Genomic DNA, 16,123 nt, shown 5'->3' on the forward strand with positions numbered 1-16,123 from the left:
TTCCCAACCCTTTGGGTGAAGAGGTTCCTCCTCAACTCAGTCCTAAATCGGCTCCTCCTTATTTTGAGGCTATACCCCCGAGTTCTCATTTCACCTGCCAGTGGAAACAACCTCCCTGCTTCTACCTTATCTATTCCCTTCATAATTTTATATGTTTCCATAAGATCCCCCCTCATTCTTCGAAATTCCAATGCGTTTAGTCCCAGTCTACTCAGTCTCTCCTCATAAGCCAATCCTCTCAACTCTGGAATCAATCTAGTGAATCTCCTCTGCACCCCCTCCAGTGGCAGTACATCTTTTCCCAAGTAAGGAGACCAAAACTGTACACAGTACACCATGTGTGGCTTCACCATCACCCCATACAGCTGCACCATAACCTCCTTGTTTTTAAACTCCATCCCACTAGCTGTGAAGGACAAAATTCCATTTGCCTTCTTAATTGCCTGCTGCACCTGCAAACCAACTTTGTGCGATTCATGCACAAGGACACCCAGATCCCTCTGCACAGCAGCATGCTGCAATTTTGACCATTTAAATAATAGTCCAAAATAGTTCTGAGTATGCTTGGCTCAGCACTGCATGAAACGATTAATTTTCTCTGAACCACTAGGGGAATTCATGTGTACGGTGTAAGGGTCCTTCCTGTTGATTCCCTTCATTCCTATTTCATTTATTTTGTCTTTATCGTTTTTGGTCCACTAATCTTCAATGGAGATACACCTTTAAGTCGAGCAGAGGAAATAAGGAATTCCACGCTTCTGTATTTTGGACAGAAGAACCCAGACTTTATGGCACCCAAGAGATTGGAAGGGTTTGTTTCGATTGGTTCGCTGGTGGCCAATGAATTGACCAGGGACAGTATTCTGCCTGGCAACCGACAGCGATTGGGTCCTGTCAGGTGGGGGTTTTCGGACAGAACCCAGGAGAAGCCACTGGACCCTCAAGGTGGAAACAGCTCTCTCTCTCCTCTCCCTCTGTGTCTGAAGACAGAAGTTTCTAGACCCTGAAAGAAGAATCTCTCTCTCTATCTCACATGTCTGCTATTTCTGTGAGTCTACAGTGAAAACCAGTACAAACTGAAAGAAAAGATAACATCTATCTGAAGGCCTAGATTGAAGAAAGGTGTATTGGAAGATGTCCATCTGAAACAAAGACTCTTATCCTTTTACTTCCATCATTATTTTACACCTCACTTTCCCTACTTTGTTTGTCTGTGTGTGTGTGTATAGAGGGTGGGGCGAGTTAAAGGGGGGGGGGTAGAGATTAGATAGCAGTTAACCAGTTGTATTTGTTGCTTATTTAATTATACTTGCTGTTAATAATAATTTTTTTTAAAAAAATTTAGAGTACCCAATTATTTTTTTTCAATTAAGGGGCAATTTAGCATGGCCAATCCACCTACCCTGCACATTTTTGGGTTGTGGGGGCAAAACCCACGCAGACACTGGGAGAATGTGCAAACTCCACGCGGACAGTGACCCAGAGTCGGGATTGAACCTGGGACCGTAGTGCCGTGAGGTGTAAATAATAAATTAATTGCATTTAAATTTACAAGCCTGGTGACTGTAGTGAGATCTCGGGTATTGCGTATTTTCAAATAAAGGTTCATTTTAACCGTGTTACGATGCTGGGTCAAGTGGGGCTGGAATTGACCAGGGTGTTATAACAACAGTTTAATCTAAATGGATATCCATCACCAGTTCCTCAAATGTCACATTGAGACTGTCCAACGAGTAGCTGATTATATCCAGGGGCCTTGTTTGTGCATGCGGATATGGTATGAGCATAGAATTACTCTGAGAATCCCTGGTAGAATAGCCTCTTGAGCGCATGATAATTAGGCCAATTGGTATACGTGGAGCCCAAGTCCCAATCTCTTCAGCACAGGAGGGAAGAAGTGAAAACTGGTTTCAAAAGACAACGATTATTAAAAAATACATGGGTGTCAAAAACTACAATTTGCATAAATGGAAACATGAAGAACTCAAATGGCACAGGGTGGCGCAGTGGTTGGCACTGCTGCTTCATGGCACTGAGGACCCGGGTTCGATCCCGGACCCGGATCACTGTCTGGGTCTCACCCCCACAACCCAAAGATGTGCAGGGTAGGTGGATTGGCCACGCTAAATTGTCCCTTCGTTGGAAAACAAATGGGTACTTTAAATTTAAAAAAGATTACATTGGAACTTTGAAATGGGGAGGGGCAAGTGTGAAAAATCTGAGGGGCAGGAGAAGACGCTAAACATGAAGGTAGCAAATGTACACTGCTGCACTGGTTACTCCCTGCTTGTCTACCTTATTTATTAATGCAGCCTGGCTATCCCCAGGAGACGAGCTCTATTTTCTCAACTAACAACCCAGTTCCTTTTTATCTTGCGTGCTGCTGATGTATGCCTCTTCAAACAGACTCTGCAGTGTGCAAAGAATGGCTGAGGTCAGCGTCTGACATCCATGCCCAAATGCAAAGTCTGCTCTTTAAAGGAATGAATTAGGTTTTATTTGATGGAAAACTAGGTGTTAGGATTGGAATACAAAACACATCCAACTTCAGTGGCTTTTCTGATGTAACACAGTCAGCAAGAAATTCTACCTAAGAACAGGAGGAGGTCATTAGGTCCCTCTAGCTCAGGGTATTTCAAACTCAGGGTCGCGACTCTTGGGTGTGTCGCGGCCGGGTGTCGGGAGGGTCGTGGAGCGATTGGTCATGGTGCCCTCGATCGCAGGAGAAGTGCCCAACAGGGCAGGGGCAGCACGGTAGCACAAGTGGATAGCACTGTGGCTTCACAGCGCCAGGGTCACAGGTTCGATTCCCCACTGGGTCACTGATTGTGCGGAGTCGGCACGTTCTCCCCGTGTGTGCGTGGGTTTCCTCCGGGTGCTCCGGTTTCCACCCACAGTCCAAAGATGTGCAGGTTAGGTGGATTGGCCATGATAAATTGCCCTTAGTGACCAAAAAGTTTAGGAGGGGTTATTGGGTTACGGGGATAGGGTGGAAGTGAGGGCTTAAGTGGGTCGGTGCAGACTCAATGGACCGAATGCCCTCCTTCTGCATGTTCTATAAAGCCATGACCAGCTTCTAGGTTGAGAATGCCGCCTGTGTCTGCCAGCAGCCACAGCATTTTGCCTTGCACCATTCGATTGCCATCCAGATTATCCAATGGATGATCGGCTTTCCTAACATCACATCCAACGTCTAATTGTTCCGCTGGCCAACAGGAGGAGGTGGGGGTGGTATTCCCGGCGGTGGGACTGTTGGAGCTCGGAACCTGTTAAGAACTCAGAGAACGGCCGAGTGACGTTTGTGTGCGGGTCATGGTGCTGGTACTCAGCACCAGGTCACTGGCTCCCACAAGTACTTCAATGCCTACACCATCACAGGGAGGAGGAAGTATGTGATAGCTACAAAAAACGGGTTCGCAGCAATTGTTTGTTCTCAAACTGAGATCCAAGAAGAAGACACCAGCAGCAATCACAGAAAATAAATTGTGTGTGGTTCTCCTCTGGGACAGGGCACGTGGAATTTTTGCACCAGCATGTGAAATCTGTGTGAATGCTTGGAACCTCTGCAATTGTGTCACTATAATGGTGTATTGCCCAATAAAAAATTGTCAATCTTTGTCCTGAAAATTTCAATTGCTCAACCAACCAATCTTTTTGGGGTGTTGGCTCCATATTTCCACTACCCTTCATGTGAAAAAAAATCATCCCTTTTCACTCCCGAATCGCCCAACTCTAATTTTAAGAATGTGACCCCTTGTCTGTATTCCAAAACCAGGGAATATAGATTTTCCAATTGAACAGTTCAACTAGGTTACTACTCAATCATCTGAAGTGAAGGGAATTCAAACCAGGTTTTTGCAACCGGTCTTCATATTTTAATTAGTCAAGGGCTTGTATCATTCTGGTGAACCCTCAATGTCAATATATTCTTTGAGGTGCAGACCCAAAACTGAATCCAGCACTCCAGATGTGGTCTGGCCAAGGCTCTGTGCAATTGAGACCTAATTTCCTCCCATCTGTATTCTGGCTCCCTTGAGATGAGGGTTGTTTGCGTTTTAATTACTTTCTGCACCTTTGCGCGAGCTTTTAGAAATTATCTGGGCTGCAATGTCCTCCCAGCCAGAAACTGCCCCGATCCTCTTTTGAAAGTAGGCAGTGAATAGATCCATATTCACCGCACACACAGGTAACTTGCTCCACTGGTCAACAATGCTTGAGGAAAAGAACCTTTGTATATCTCGTCTAGATCTACCTTTAGGTAATTTCTGGGCACTCATGAGCAGCTAGGCACTAAATTAAAAAGAACAGAACCACAAATCTCTGACTTAATCCCCATGTCATGAGCAAATTGGCACAGGGTAAATAAATGAGATCAGAGAGTTCTGTGTGGCTCAAAGATTGGTGTTGGAGAAATGAGTTTCCATTCATGGGGCTCTTGCACCAGTACTGGGGAGAAAGGGAATTGTGTCGTTGGGGCAGGCTTCACCTGAATTGCACTGGGTATAACTACAGCTGTACAGGGGGTTTTAAACCAAAGAACTGAATGTTCAAGGGTATTTAACATTTCAGCGGGGTAGGAAGAAAAGGAGGTGAGATAGCTCTGTTAATAAACAATGAGATCAATGCACGAGTGAGAGATGATCTTGGCTTGGAAGGTCAGATGTAGAATCAGTCTGGGTGGAGTTAAAAATAACAGGGAAAAGAAGTACTGGTGGGCATAGTTTAAAGGACCCTAAAAGAAGCTATAGTGTAGGTCAGAGTATAGATCAAGAAATAATGGGGATGTGTAAGAAAGATACGACAATAATCTTCAGCAATTTCAATCCTCATATAAATTGGATGAATCGAATTGTCAAAGGTAGCCTTGAGGATGAGGTCAGAGTGTATTCAGGATGGTTTTTAGAACAATACATTCTCGAACCAACCAGGGGAAGGCTATATTAGACCAAATAATGTACAACGAGAGAGGTTAATTAATAGCCTCATAAGAAAGAATTCTCTCAGCAGGAGTGATCGTAACACATTTCACATTTTGTCTGAGGCTGAAAACTTGGTTTTAAAACTAGTGCAATAATCTGAAATAAAGACAAATACAAATGTATGAAGACACCGTTCAACTGAAAAAAAAGGTTGAAAGGTAAGATGATAGAGAAGCAATGACAGACATTTAAGGAGATACTTAATAACCCTTAATAAAAATATATTCCATTGAGAAAGAAATACTATGAAAAGGATGCACCATCCATAGCTAACCAAGGGAGTTAATGATGGTCTCAAATTGAAATAAAATATGTACATTGCTGCGAAAACTAGTGGTAGCTCAGTGGATTGGAAACATTTTAGAAACCAGCAAGAATTTACAGTGCAGAAGGAGGCCATTCGGCCCATCGAGTCTGCACCGGCTCTTGGAAAGTGCACCCTACCCAAGGTCAACACCTCCACCCTATCCCCATAACCCAGTAACCCCACCCAACACTAAGGGCAATTTTGGACACTAAGGGCAATTTATCATGGCCAATCCACCTAACCTGCACATCTTTGGACTGTGGGAGGAAACGGGAGCAACCGGAGGAAACCCACACAGGCACGGGGAGAACGTGCAGACTCGGCACAGACAGTGACCCAAGCCGGAATCGAACCTGGGACCCTGGAACTATGAAGCAATTGTGCTATCCACAATGCTACCGTGCTGCCTGCACTAATGATAAAGAGAGAGATATTAGAATATGAGATAATGCAAGAAATATAAAAGTAGACTGTAAGAGCGTCTATAAGTGTACAAAAGTAAATGTTGATCCCTTAAGTGGTAGGACTGGGGAGTTCATAATGGGAGATAAGGAAATGGCAGAGACTTTGAACATGTATTTTGTATCTGTCTTCATAGTAGAAAACACTAAAATCACCCCAGGGATATTACATCAAGGGGCAAAAGTGAGGGAAGAATTTAAGACACTTTGTGTACTGTGGCTAAAGAAAAAGTGCTGGAAAAACCCACGGGCCTAAATATATTATTCCTCTACTCCTGCAGGCTTTGAGGCTTGGTGGTGGTGGTGGGGGTGGGGGGGATGCACCCAGTCTTCATTTTTGGGTGTGCATTCGCCAATTAGATTGGGGGATGGAATAGAAAAATGAGGACAGAAGTCCTGTCAATCAACACTCATTTTTTGAAAATCCATTGTGTTCAGGTTTTGCTTCAATAGTTATATCTTCTGAAATAGAATTCACTACTTGTCATAGAAATGTCAGAAGTTAGTAATATTGAGGTCACAGCCGCACAATCCATTAGCTGCTACAAGTCACACTTTTGATATTGAAGCTAAACTAATTTTGACCCAAATCCATAGTACGTTTGTTTCCCCATTTTATTTGCTGTTCCTCTCGAGTATCACTGCTACTCCCCTCTTCATAAGATTCTCAGCTCCCTTCATTCCAGCCCCATCCTGCTCCGCAGTCTATAGTGTGACTAAATGTCAGCCCTGCTTCCCTGAAAAAGCATCAAGAGAATCTATCTGCTCCAAGTACAGTGTGCATAATTGCAGTCACTCAAAGAGGATATTGTACTGCTGTCACATGTTAAAAGGTCAAAGGACCACACTGGAGATAAATGCAAACTGACAGGAAATCTCGGAGTAAAGAGCTATAATGGTCATTTGGTATTCTATTAAATATTCCATTGATATATTTGGCTGCTAGTAATGCCAAGCCGGTTTAACAATTGAAATATGTTACTGAGATATTCACTGCTTTCACATAATTATCTAATATTTCTGCCCGAATAACACTATTTCAACAACACTCCCATGTAAAATAGAAACTCAAGTTTACTAAGGTCTAAGCTGCTGACAGAGACTTCAGCAATCATTGAAGACAGCAAGGAGAATTAATGACCTGACAGTTAGCATTTGTTTCCTTCAACAAAGGTGTTTCCACTGCATGCCCACGGAAGTTTGTGTTGAGACGGGAGAATGCTGAGCAAAGTACAGGCCTTTTACTGAAACCTAGGTGTTCAGGTACCTTTAACAATTGTCTTCCTACCTCATTATTATGACCGCAATGTTTTTTTTCATAGGAATTCCTCAGTATCTGCATTTTTTTGAGGAAGAGGACGACTATCACAAGTGATGCCAGTTCGGCCAAGGTGCACCAGAGTTAAATTGTGCCCACTAGGGCTATCTCCACATTTGCATTTAAAGGTTGAGAGACATATATATGCTATGACTCACACGGAAGGGTGTAATGGAGCACTACAAAATGACCTGCAGAAAAATATCCAGAGCCACAAAACTACCAGTGCCTGTGAAGGTCACAAAAGCCTTTCACTATAGGTTTGGATCATTTCAGTGTAATACAGGTGATTTCACATTAATCAATCTGCAATTCCTTGGTGTATAAAGCAAGTGACTCATGAATTGTTTCCTTGAATAATCTCTTCTCCATGACAACTGGCAGCATCATGAGAGGGCTGTGCCATTTTATCAAGTAGCAAGGATCCTGCATGTCTAGGCGATTATATATTGCACCCCTAGGACTTTCGTTGTCTGTTGCATAATATAATACCTACACGAGCTGGGAAGAATTCAATTTTCTGAACATGCGGCTTGTTAGCAAACTAAGACCTGGATTGTGCAAGTGGCTCCTCAATTCCCAGATCTTGACCATGTTTGATCTTGGTGGCTGCATGAACAACTTTCACCTCTGCTCTGCCTTGTGTCTGTCTCAAAGATGTCATGACCCATGGCTGAAGAGGGTCGTCTTGGTCTCTTAGAAACAGTCCTTGCGGTTGCCCTTCTTCAAATAATGCTGCCCGAAAACAATCATGCGATGACTACTGCTTGGGAAGCTGGTATTCAACAACAATTTACATAGTGCCTTTAATAAGATGTCTCAAGCACTTCATAGAAGCATCATCAAACAGAATTTGTCATCTTGCCACATAGGAGGTATCTGGACAGGTGACCAAAAGCCTGGTCAAAAAGGTAGATTTCAAATAGTGCTTTTAGGAGGAATCAAAGAGATCGAAAGGCAGAGATTCATGGGCGGGTTCCAATTGCCACGCTGTGCCTGAAAAGCAGCTCGCTGCGGCGCACTGTGGTTGAAAAAAGCCGGGAGACCCCAATCCCGGGATCAACCAGGCTCGAAACGCCTCGGGAGATCTAACGCCATCTCTTGAGACGTTGCAGTGAATCCCACTCATTGTGGGTTGACCCTTATGGCAAATCTGCATATTAAAGCGAGACAGCTAGTCTCACTTTAATGTGCAGATTCCGGAGTTACTCAAGGCCTGGGGTCAATCTCCCTCGTCTCGGAGACCTCGGGTGAGCATTGTTCAGTACTGGTGTCCACAAATGAGGGCCAGACAGAATGGCACTTGTGGGGGTCTCCCAACTGATCGGAGGCCCCAGTTGCATGCCTTTTGTGCAGGATGGTACTGTGTCACTGCTGCTGCAAGCCTGCACCCTGGCAGTACCACCTGGGTGCCAGCCTGGCACTGCCAGCTGACAGGGGTACTGCCAGGGTGCCAGGCCCATAGTGGGTTGGGGCTTAAGGGACGGTTTGGGGATTGCTTTGGGGGCCTCGGAGTAAATGGATTTCTGATCTCTTGCTACACTGAGTTCTGGCGAGCGGAACTCCTCAGTGTACAAAACAGTGCTATGTGCGGCCTCAGCTGCGCGATCTCAGTTGAGGCCGTTTATCAAGCGCGAGTCATGATTTTATAGCTTTGTGTTTCTCGGCACTGCGAGCATCAGGAAACACGCGGTTAAACCAGCTTTGTTTGCATTTAGTTAAATCTTGCCCATGATCTTGTTTTAATTGCATGCAAGTTCCTGGTATTCACAAAGATGGTGCAATAGTGTGCTACGTATGTGTGTACTCAAGGCAGAAAGCAGCCCCAAAAGGAATCTCTAGAAAGTATGTGCACACTCATAAGCATTGTATTTTAACCCATTATACTTAAAAATTAAGCTTATGGCTGTTTGAACAGCAGCCACTTCAGCAAATCAGGTGATCTATGAACACAACCTGAGCTGAAACATGTACAACCTAGTGGAACACAGAGAACAGGGGCGAAATTCTCCCCCAACGGCGCGATGTCCGCCGACTGGCGCCAATCAGACGGGCATCGCGCCGGCCCAAAGGTGCGGACTGCTCTGCATCTTTGGCGGCCTAGCCCCAACATTGAGGGGCTAGGCCGACGCCGGAGGGATTTCCGCCCCGCCAGCTGGCGGAAATGGCGTTTGTTGCCCCGCCAGCTGGCGTGGAAATGCGGCGCATGCGCGGGAGCGTCAGCGGCCGCTGTCAGTTTCCCGCGCATGCGCAGTGGGGAGAGTCTCTTCCACCTTCGCCATGGTGGAGGCCGTAGTGGAGGCGGAAGGGAAAGAGTGCGCCCACGGCACAGGCCCGCCCGCGGATCGGTGGGCCCCGATCGCGGGCCAGGCCACCGTGGGGGCACCCCCCGGGGTCAGATCGCCCCGTGCCCCCCCCCCAGGTTCCCGGAGCCCGCCCACGCCGCCTGGTCCCGCCGGTAAATACCAGGTTTGATTTACGCCGGCGGGACAGGCAATTTCTGGGCGGGACTTCGGCTCATCCGGGCCGGAGAATCCAGTGGGGGGTCCCGCCAACCGGCGCTGCCCGATTCCTGCCCCCGCCCAATCTCCGGTACCGGAGACTTCGGCGGGGGCGGGAGCGGGATTCACGGCGGCCTACGGCCATTCTCCGACCCGGTGGGGGGTCGGAGAATGACGCCCCTGATCTTAGGGACCTTGGAAATGCAACAAATTGGAAGAGAAAATAAGCAATTGTTGGTTTGAGAGGAGAGATGGGAAGATTGTGCTGAGAATCATGAGTGGTAACAGAAGTTCATGGAAATATGTAGCAGTATGAACATTATGAACAAAGATCAAATAGAAAGGCTGCATGGCCCAAGATTGTAGCCTGACACTGGTGTTCAGTGATCAGTTTCTGGGAGGCAAACTTGTGCTTGGCAATTTGGTGTAAATCCATACCCTGGGTCAAAGTGTGGTCCGAATGACTGTCACATATGTCTGAGAAAGAACTAGGAGTTCCAGCCTCACCGCAGTCTGGGCATTGTAATGGAAAGATTTAAATTTAATGTATCAAGTGCCGTCACCACAGGCAATTCTGAAGCTCAAAAACATAGCCAAATAATGAAAGATCGGTTCTTCCAGTTACAGTGGATGATGGTAGCACTTACCAGAGGATAGGGCATCACTAAATTTTACCAGGTCATGCCGCCATTCTGGTGAATTGGTTCTACTGGAGAATTGACCACTTTGAGTTATGAGTTGTACTTCCAATTATGTTTGTACGGATATATTTTTGTAAAATTTGTAGTTAATATGAATAAAAGTAATTGATCAACATTTTTTGAAGCCTCGGTTGATCTTAGAACTCTGGTTACCCCGAAAGAGTAAAGAAAGTTAGGCAAGACCCGAGAGATTATGGGTGGGATTCTCCGCCGACAGGATTCGCCGTTTTGCCGGCGCCCGGGGTTTCCCGACGGCGTGGGGCTGCCCCACGATGGGAAATCCCATTGACCGACCGGCGTAACGGAGAATCTCACTGGCGAGTCGGGGCAGAAATGTGGCGCGGCGGGACGGAGAATCCATCCCTATATTTCTTACATATCTGTACAATATGCAGATCCTCAATTTTTGAAGTAAATTAGAATTACTCTTTAACGACTATGAAGCAATTTGGAAAATATATATGTGTCATTGGAACTTATTCAAGGTGGCTCATTCCTGCTGGGTTACCAAAGAACTGACTGTTCTCAGCAATATTTCATTGTGACCACTTAAGGAGAAGGGGGTCGGGTCGGAGAGGGGGGGGCAGTCTGGGGGGGGGGGGGGGGGGGGGGGGGGGGGGGTGCGCGGCTCTGATCGGATGTCCGGCCTCACACTGGATGGGTGGGGTCATATTGGGTCTCACTGAAAGTAGGGGCTGGTGCAGAGAGAGCAGGGTGGTAGTGTCGGGGCCCTGATTGAAGGTCGTTAGCACAGTGGTTAACACTGTTGCTTCACAGCGCAAGGGACCAGAGTTTGATTCCCGGCTTGGGTCACGGTCTGTGCGGAGTTCTTCTCGTGTCTGTGTGGGTTTCCTCCGGGTGATCCGGTTTCCTCCCACAAGTCCCGAAAGACGTGCTTGTTAGGTGAATTGGACATTCTGAATTCTCCCTCAGTGTACCCGAACAGGCGCCGGAGTGTGGCGACAAGGGGATTTTCACAGTAACTTCATTGCAGTGTTAAGCCTACTTGTGACAATAAAGATTATTATTAAAGTTGGAAGGATGGTTTAATAAAGTATACCAGTATCCTAGGCTTCATTAATAGGGGCATAGAGTACAAGAGCAAGGAAGTTATGTTGAACTTGTTCAAGTCACTAGTTTGGTCTCAGTTTGAGTATTGCATCCAGTTCTGCACTTTAGAAAGGATGTGAAGGCAGCAGAGAGGATGCAGAAAAGATTCACGAAAATGTTTCTGGTGATGAGGAACTTCAATTGTGAAGACAGTTGTGAAGACAGATTGGAAAAATTAGGATGGTTTTCCTTAGAGGAAAGAAGGCCAAGAGGAGATTCGATAGGGTTATTCAAAATTATGTGGGGTCAGGACAGAGAAGCCAGGGAGAATGTATTCCCACACCTGAAATGATTTGAGAACAAGAGGTCACAGATTTAAAGTAATTAGTAAAAGAATCAAAAGTGATATGAGGAAAAGCTTTTTCACACAGCGAGTGGTTTAGGTCTGAAATGCACTGCCTGAGAGTGTGGTGGTCGCAGGCTCAATTAAAGCTTCAAAAAAGGAATTAGATTGTTCTCTGAAAAGGAACAATGTGTAGGGTTACAAGAAGAAGGTGGAGGAATGATGCTAGGTGGGCTGCTCATTCGGAGAGCCAGTGCAGCACGATGGGCAAATATGTTCCTTCTGCATTGACACCCTGGGCTAGTGGGCTTTCAATTCCAGCCTCACTTTACCCGGAGTCGCAACACAATTGAATTAACCAATTAATTAAAATGAGGGGTGAAAATGACCAGCATGAAAGATAAAAGTCTTTGTTTCAGATGGTTGTTTCTAGCACCTTTCTCCTCTTCAAACTTTGTTTTACTGTTTGAGGTTTTGACTGTAGGTTCATTCAGGTCTCTGTAGGTTCAGGAATACAGTACTCACAGCCTTTCTGGAGAGAGAGAGAGAGAGAGTGAGAGAGACAGACAGACAGAGAGAGATACAGAGAAGATGAAGAAGAGTGGGTCCTTCTTCTGAGTGCCAAGGAAGCAAACTGAGCTCCTTGGGTCTCCGAGAATCATTCCACTTGTGTAGAACTCAATCGCCACCTGTTACCAGGTAGAATATTGGATCCATGGCACTTTTGAGTAGTACAATAATGACAAATGGTTAGTTTTTGCTTCAAATTATCCTCTAACCCTTACCCCTGAAGATTATTCATGGTAAAATAGAGCTCCACAACCAGCAATCTTATGATAGTCCACCCAAGTTGCAAACTTCATGTAGGCAATTTTTCATGAAAGAGCATCATTGCCTGTCCTAGCCTGACATCCACACATGCACATTTCCTTCACAATCTCACCGTGTCTGAAGCATCAACATACATTGATTTATTCCTTCCTCTCTTGGAGACACTGACACATTGATTGATTGATATTTATTGTCACATGTACCGAAGTACAGTGAAAAGTATTTTTCTGCGGCCAAGGGAACGTACACAGTACGTACATATTGACAAACAAATAATCGACAGATTACATTTACATTGACAAATGGTACATCGACAAACAATGATTGGTTACAGTGCGGAACAAGGGCCAAACAAAGCAATACATGAGCAAGAGCAGCATAGGGCATTGTGAGTCGTGCTCTTACAGGGAACAGATCAGTCCGAGGAAGAGTCGTTGAGGAGTCTAGTAGCCGTGGGGAAGAAGCTGACCCTATGTCTGGATGTGCGGGTCTTCAGACTTCTGTATCTTCTATCTGATGGAAGGGTCTGGAAGAGGGTAAAGCCTGGGTGGGAGGGGTCTCTGACAATGCTATCTGTCTTCCTGAGGCAGTGGGATGTGTAGACAGAATCAATGGGAGGGTGGCAAGCATGTGTGATGCGTTGGGCTGAGTTTACCACACTCTGACGTTTTTTGTGGTTCCTTATGTAGTCTTGGGCTGACATCAATTAATTCAGCACTCAGAGGAATTCATGGTGCGTATGAGTCAATGCTATACAACGCATTTTCCACTGAGCCCCCAAGTCTTTCAAAGTCAATCCTCTCAGTGAAATGAAGTTGCCTCCGATAGCACTGAATAAATTGTTTCTATTTAAATCCTCTTACTGCATAATCTAATCCCCAGTTTGATCACATTTGTGATGAAAAACATGACAAAAGTAATTTGCCCTGGTGTTGTATTCAGCACAGAGACTGGAAGTTAGCTAGCATAATTTCCAGGTCTATCAGCAGCATTACTGACAGTCACGCCAACACAACATCTGGCGAGTGCTGCAGCGAAACCGAACCATTTAGCTTACAATGCTGCAGGGGATTACTGAGTCAAACCTAAAGAAAAAGGATTAGTTAGTAAATTAAATATACAAAGACTGTGAAAGAGCTCAAATCAACAAGGTAGAAAGAAATCCGATGTTGCTTTAAAGTGCCAAAACAGAGAATGTATTTTTGCTAAGTCCACCACATAAATGTGGTCCAGATATGGGAAAAAGATCGGGGATATTTAAAAGCATGTCACATTTGAAATGTGTGGGGAATCTCATTAATTCTGTCTATAAAAGAAAATAAATCCAGTCTCAGGTTTTTCCGGTTGCTTCAAATAAAGAAGTTAACCATATCAATTCAGTGACTTAGAGATGAATTCCACACAATACCAACCCATTGAAATACTAGACTTAAATCAATTTTGTCATTAGTCTTATATTATCCAAGTGATCCAGAACCTACATTTCTAAGCCTATTGACTATAAAAGCCAGATAATTACATTAATTTGAAAAATTCCTCCTGAAAGCATTAAATCTATCCATCGTTAGCAATTAACTTTTTCTTATTTGATAATGGGCACAGGCATCACTGTTTAGGCCAGTATTTATTGCCCATCTCTAATTGCCCGTCAGAAGGTGTTGGTGAGCTGCCATCTTGATCCGCTGCAGTTTAGTGCTGTTAGGGAGGGAGTTCCAGGATTTTCATCCAGCAACAGTGAAGGAACAGCAATGTTATAATGGTGTGTGGCTTGGAGAGGACCTTGCAGGTGGTCGTGTTCCTATGCATCTTCTGCCTTTGTGGTAAAGATCACGGGTTTGAAAGGGGCTGTCGAAGGACCCTTGGTGCTTTGCTGTAGTGCATCTTGTCGATGGTACACACTGCTGACACTGTGCGACGGTGGTGGAGGGAGTGAATGTTTATTGTGGTGTCAATCAAGTGGGTTGCTTTGCCTTGGATGGTGCTGAGCTTGTTGAGTGTTGTTGGAGCTGCATTCATCTAGGCAAGGGGAGAGCATTCCATCACACTCCTGACTTGTGCTTTGTAGATGGTGAAAAGGGTTTGGGGAGTCAGGATATGATTTATGCATCACAGAATTCCCAGCCTCTGACCTGCACTTGTAGCCACATTATTTATATGGCTGGTCCAGTTCAGTTTCTGGTCAATGGTAACCCCCCAGGATGTTGAGGGTGGATGCTGAGAGTTTAGTTTCATTGCAATATTGAAACCAGATGGATTTTGACAAACGTGTCCACACAGCAGCAAAGTTCAGATGGCAGACACAATCTAGAGTACCAGGTTATTTACATCAGAACAGAACTGTGCAGGTATATTACTTTAAGTAGGGCAATGACTGAAGTAGCTTTGACTGTACAACCACAAAAGTTGATAAACATCACCTGCCAGCACACTGGTGAAACCAACACCAGGGTGCAAAGAGATCTACCAGCCAGGCAGAACAGCTACATCCCAAAGGTGGATCTAAGGAGCACGAGTGTGTTTTTAAATAACTGTTCGACGAAATCTCCAACAACAAACATTCAAATTTACAAACTCAAATAATTTAGGCACAATTGCTGACATCCATAAGAAGCTTTAAACATTTTATATTTGTCGATGAGAATGATGGGGTTGTAATGGCGGGTTACATTTGTCCTGCTTTTTGTGGGCAGGACATGGTCAGTTTTGCACATTGCTGGGGTTGTCAGTGTTGTAACTGCACTGGAACAGCTTGGCGAGGGCACAGCAGGTCCCAAAGCACAAATCTTAAATACTATTGCCAGAATATTGTCAGGTATGCCTGGTGCTGCTCCTGGCATGTCCTTGCATTCTTCATTGAACCAGCATTGATCCCCAGACTTGATAGTAATGGTTTCACGGTCACCATTAGACTAAAGTTTAATTCCAAATATATTAATTTGAGCTTACATTCCACCAGCTGCTACAGTGAGATTTGAACCCATGTCCACAAAGCATTAGCCTTGATTATTCGTCTACTAGCATTACCACTATGCTACTACCTCCACAGCGTTGGAACTCACTACAATGAATTTTGTTATTCTCACAGGCTTGCTCCTTTTCCTGTGGCCTACTTTAATTCAAAGTTGAAGGGGCAACACGGCGTCACAGTGATTAGCACTGCTGCCTCACGGTGCCGGGGTCCCAGGTTCGATCCCGGCTCTGGGTCACTGTCCATGTGGAGTTTGCACATTCTCCCCGTGTTTGCGTGGGTTTCTCCCCCACAACCCAAAGATGTGCAGGCTAGGTGGATTGGCCACGCTAAATTGCTCCTTAATTGGAAAAAATGAATTGGGTACTCTAAATTTTTTTTTTAATTCAAAGTTGAAAACATCACCTAGATCTGGGCTGCTAGGCAGGAGGACAAACTTTGGGCATGACCTAACCAAATTGGAACAGAGAACCGTGATGAGTGCATTTAGCCGGGTGTTTCCCGGAACTCGCAGCGCGGAGTAACACCGCACCATCTATCGGAACTCTGTTTCAATTCTGGCACTTGGCCCTGTTTCCTGCACTGAGGAGCTCTGCTCGCTGGATTGAGATGCCATTTAAAAATGGTATTCTGTTCTCGCGACCATCCGACCAGAAGCCCAAAC

General features: G+C 45.2%; 1 protein-coding gene and 1 non-coding gene across 5 annotated transcripts in view; both read right to left on the reverse strand.

The window, feature by feature from the left end:
- The window catches only part of shld2 (shieldin complex subunit 2), a 167,803-nt gene that overhangs the window by 79,487 nt on the left and 72,193 nt on the right, over nt 1-16,123 (reverse strand). The window lies entirely within an intron of this gene.
- LOC140403705 (small nucleolar RNA SNORA53) lies at nt 14,756-15,006 on the reverse strand. The gene has a single exon (XR_011938389.1). It is a non-coding gene; the product is annotated as a small nucleolar RNA SNORA53 (small nucleolar RNA).

The sequence above is a fragment of the Scyliorhinus torazame genome, chromosome 28 (assembly GCF_047496885.1).
Source record: "Scyliorhinus torazame isolate Kashiwa2021f chromosome 28, sScyTor2.1, whole genome shotgun sequence".
In the NCBI taxonomy this organism is placed as follows: Eukaryota; Metazoa; Chordata; class Chondrichthyes; order Carcharhiniformes; family Scyliorhinidae; genus Scyliorhinus; species Scyliorhinus torazame.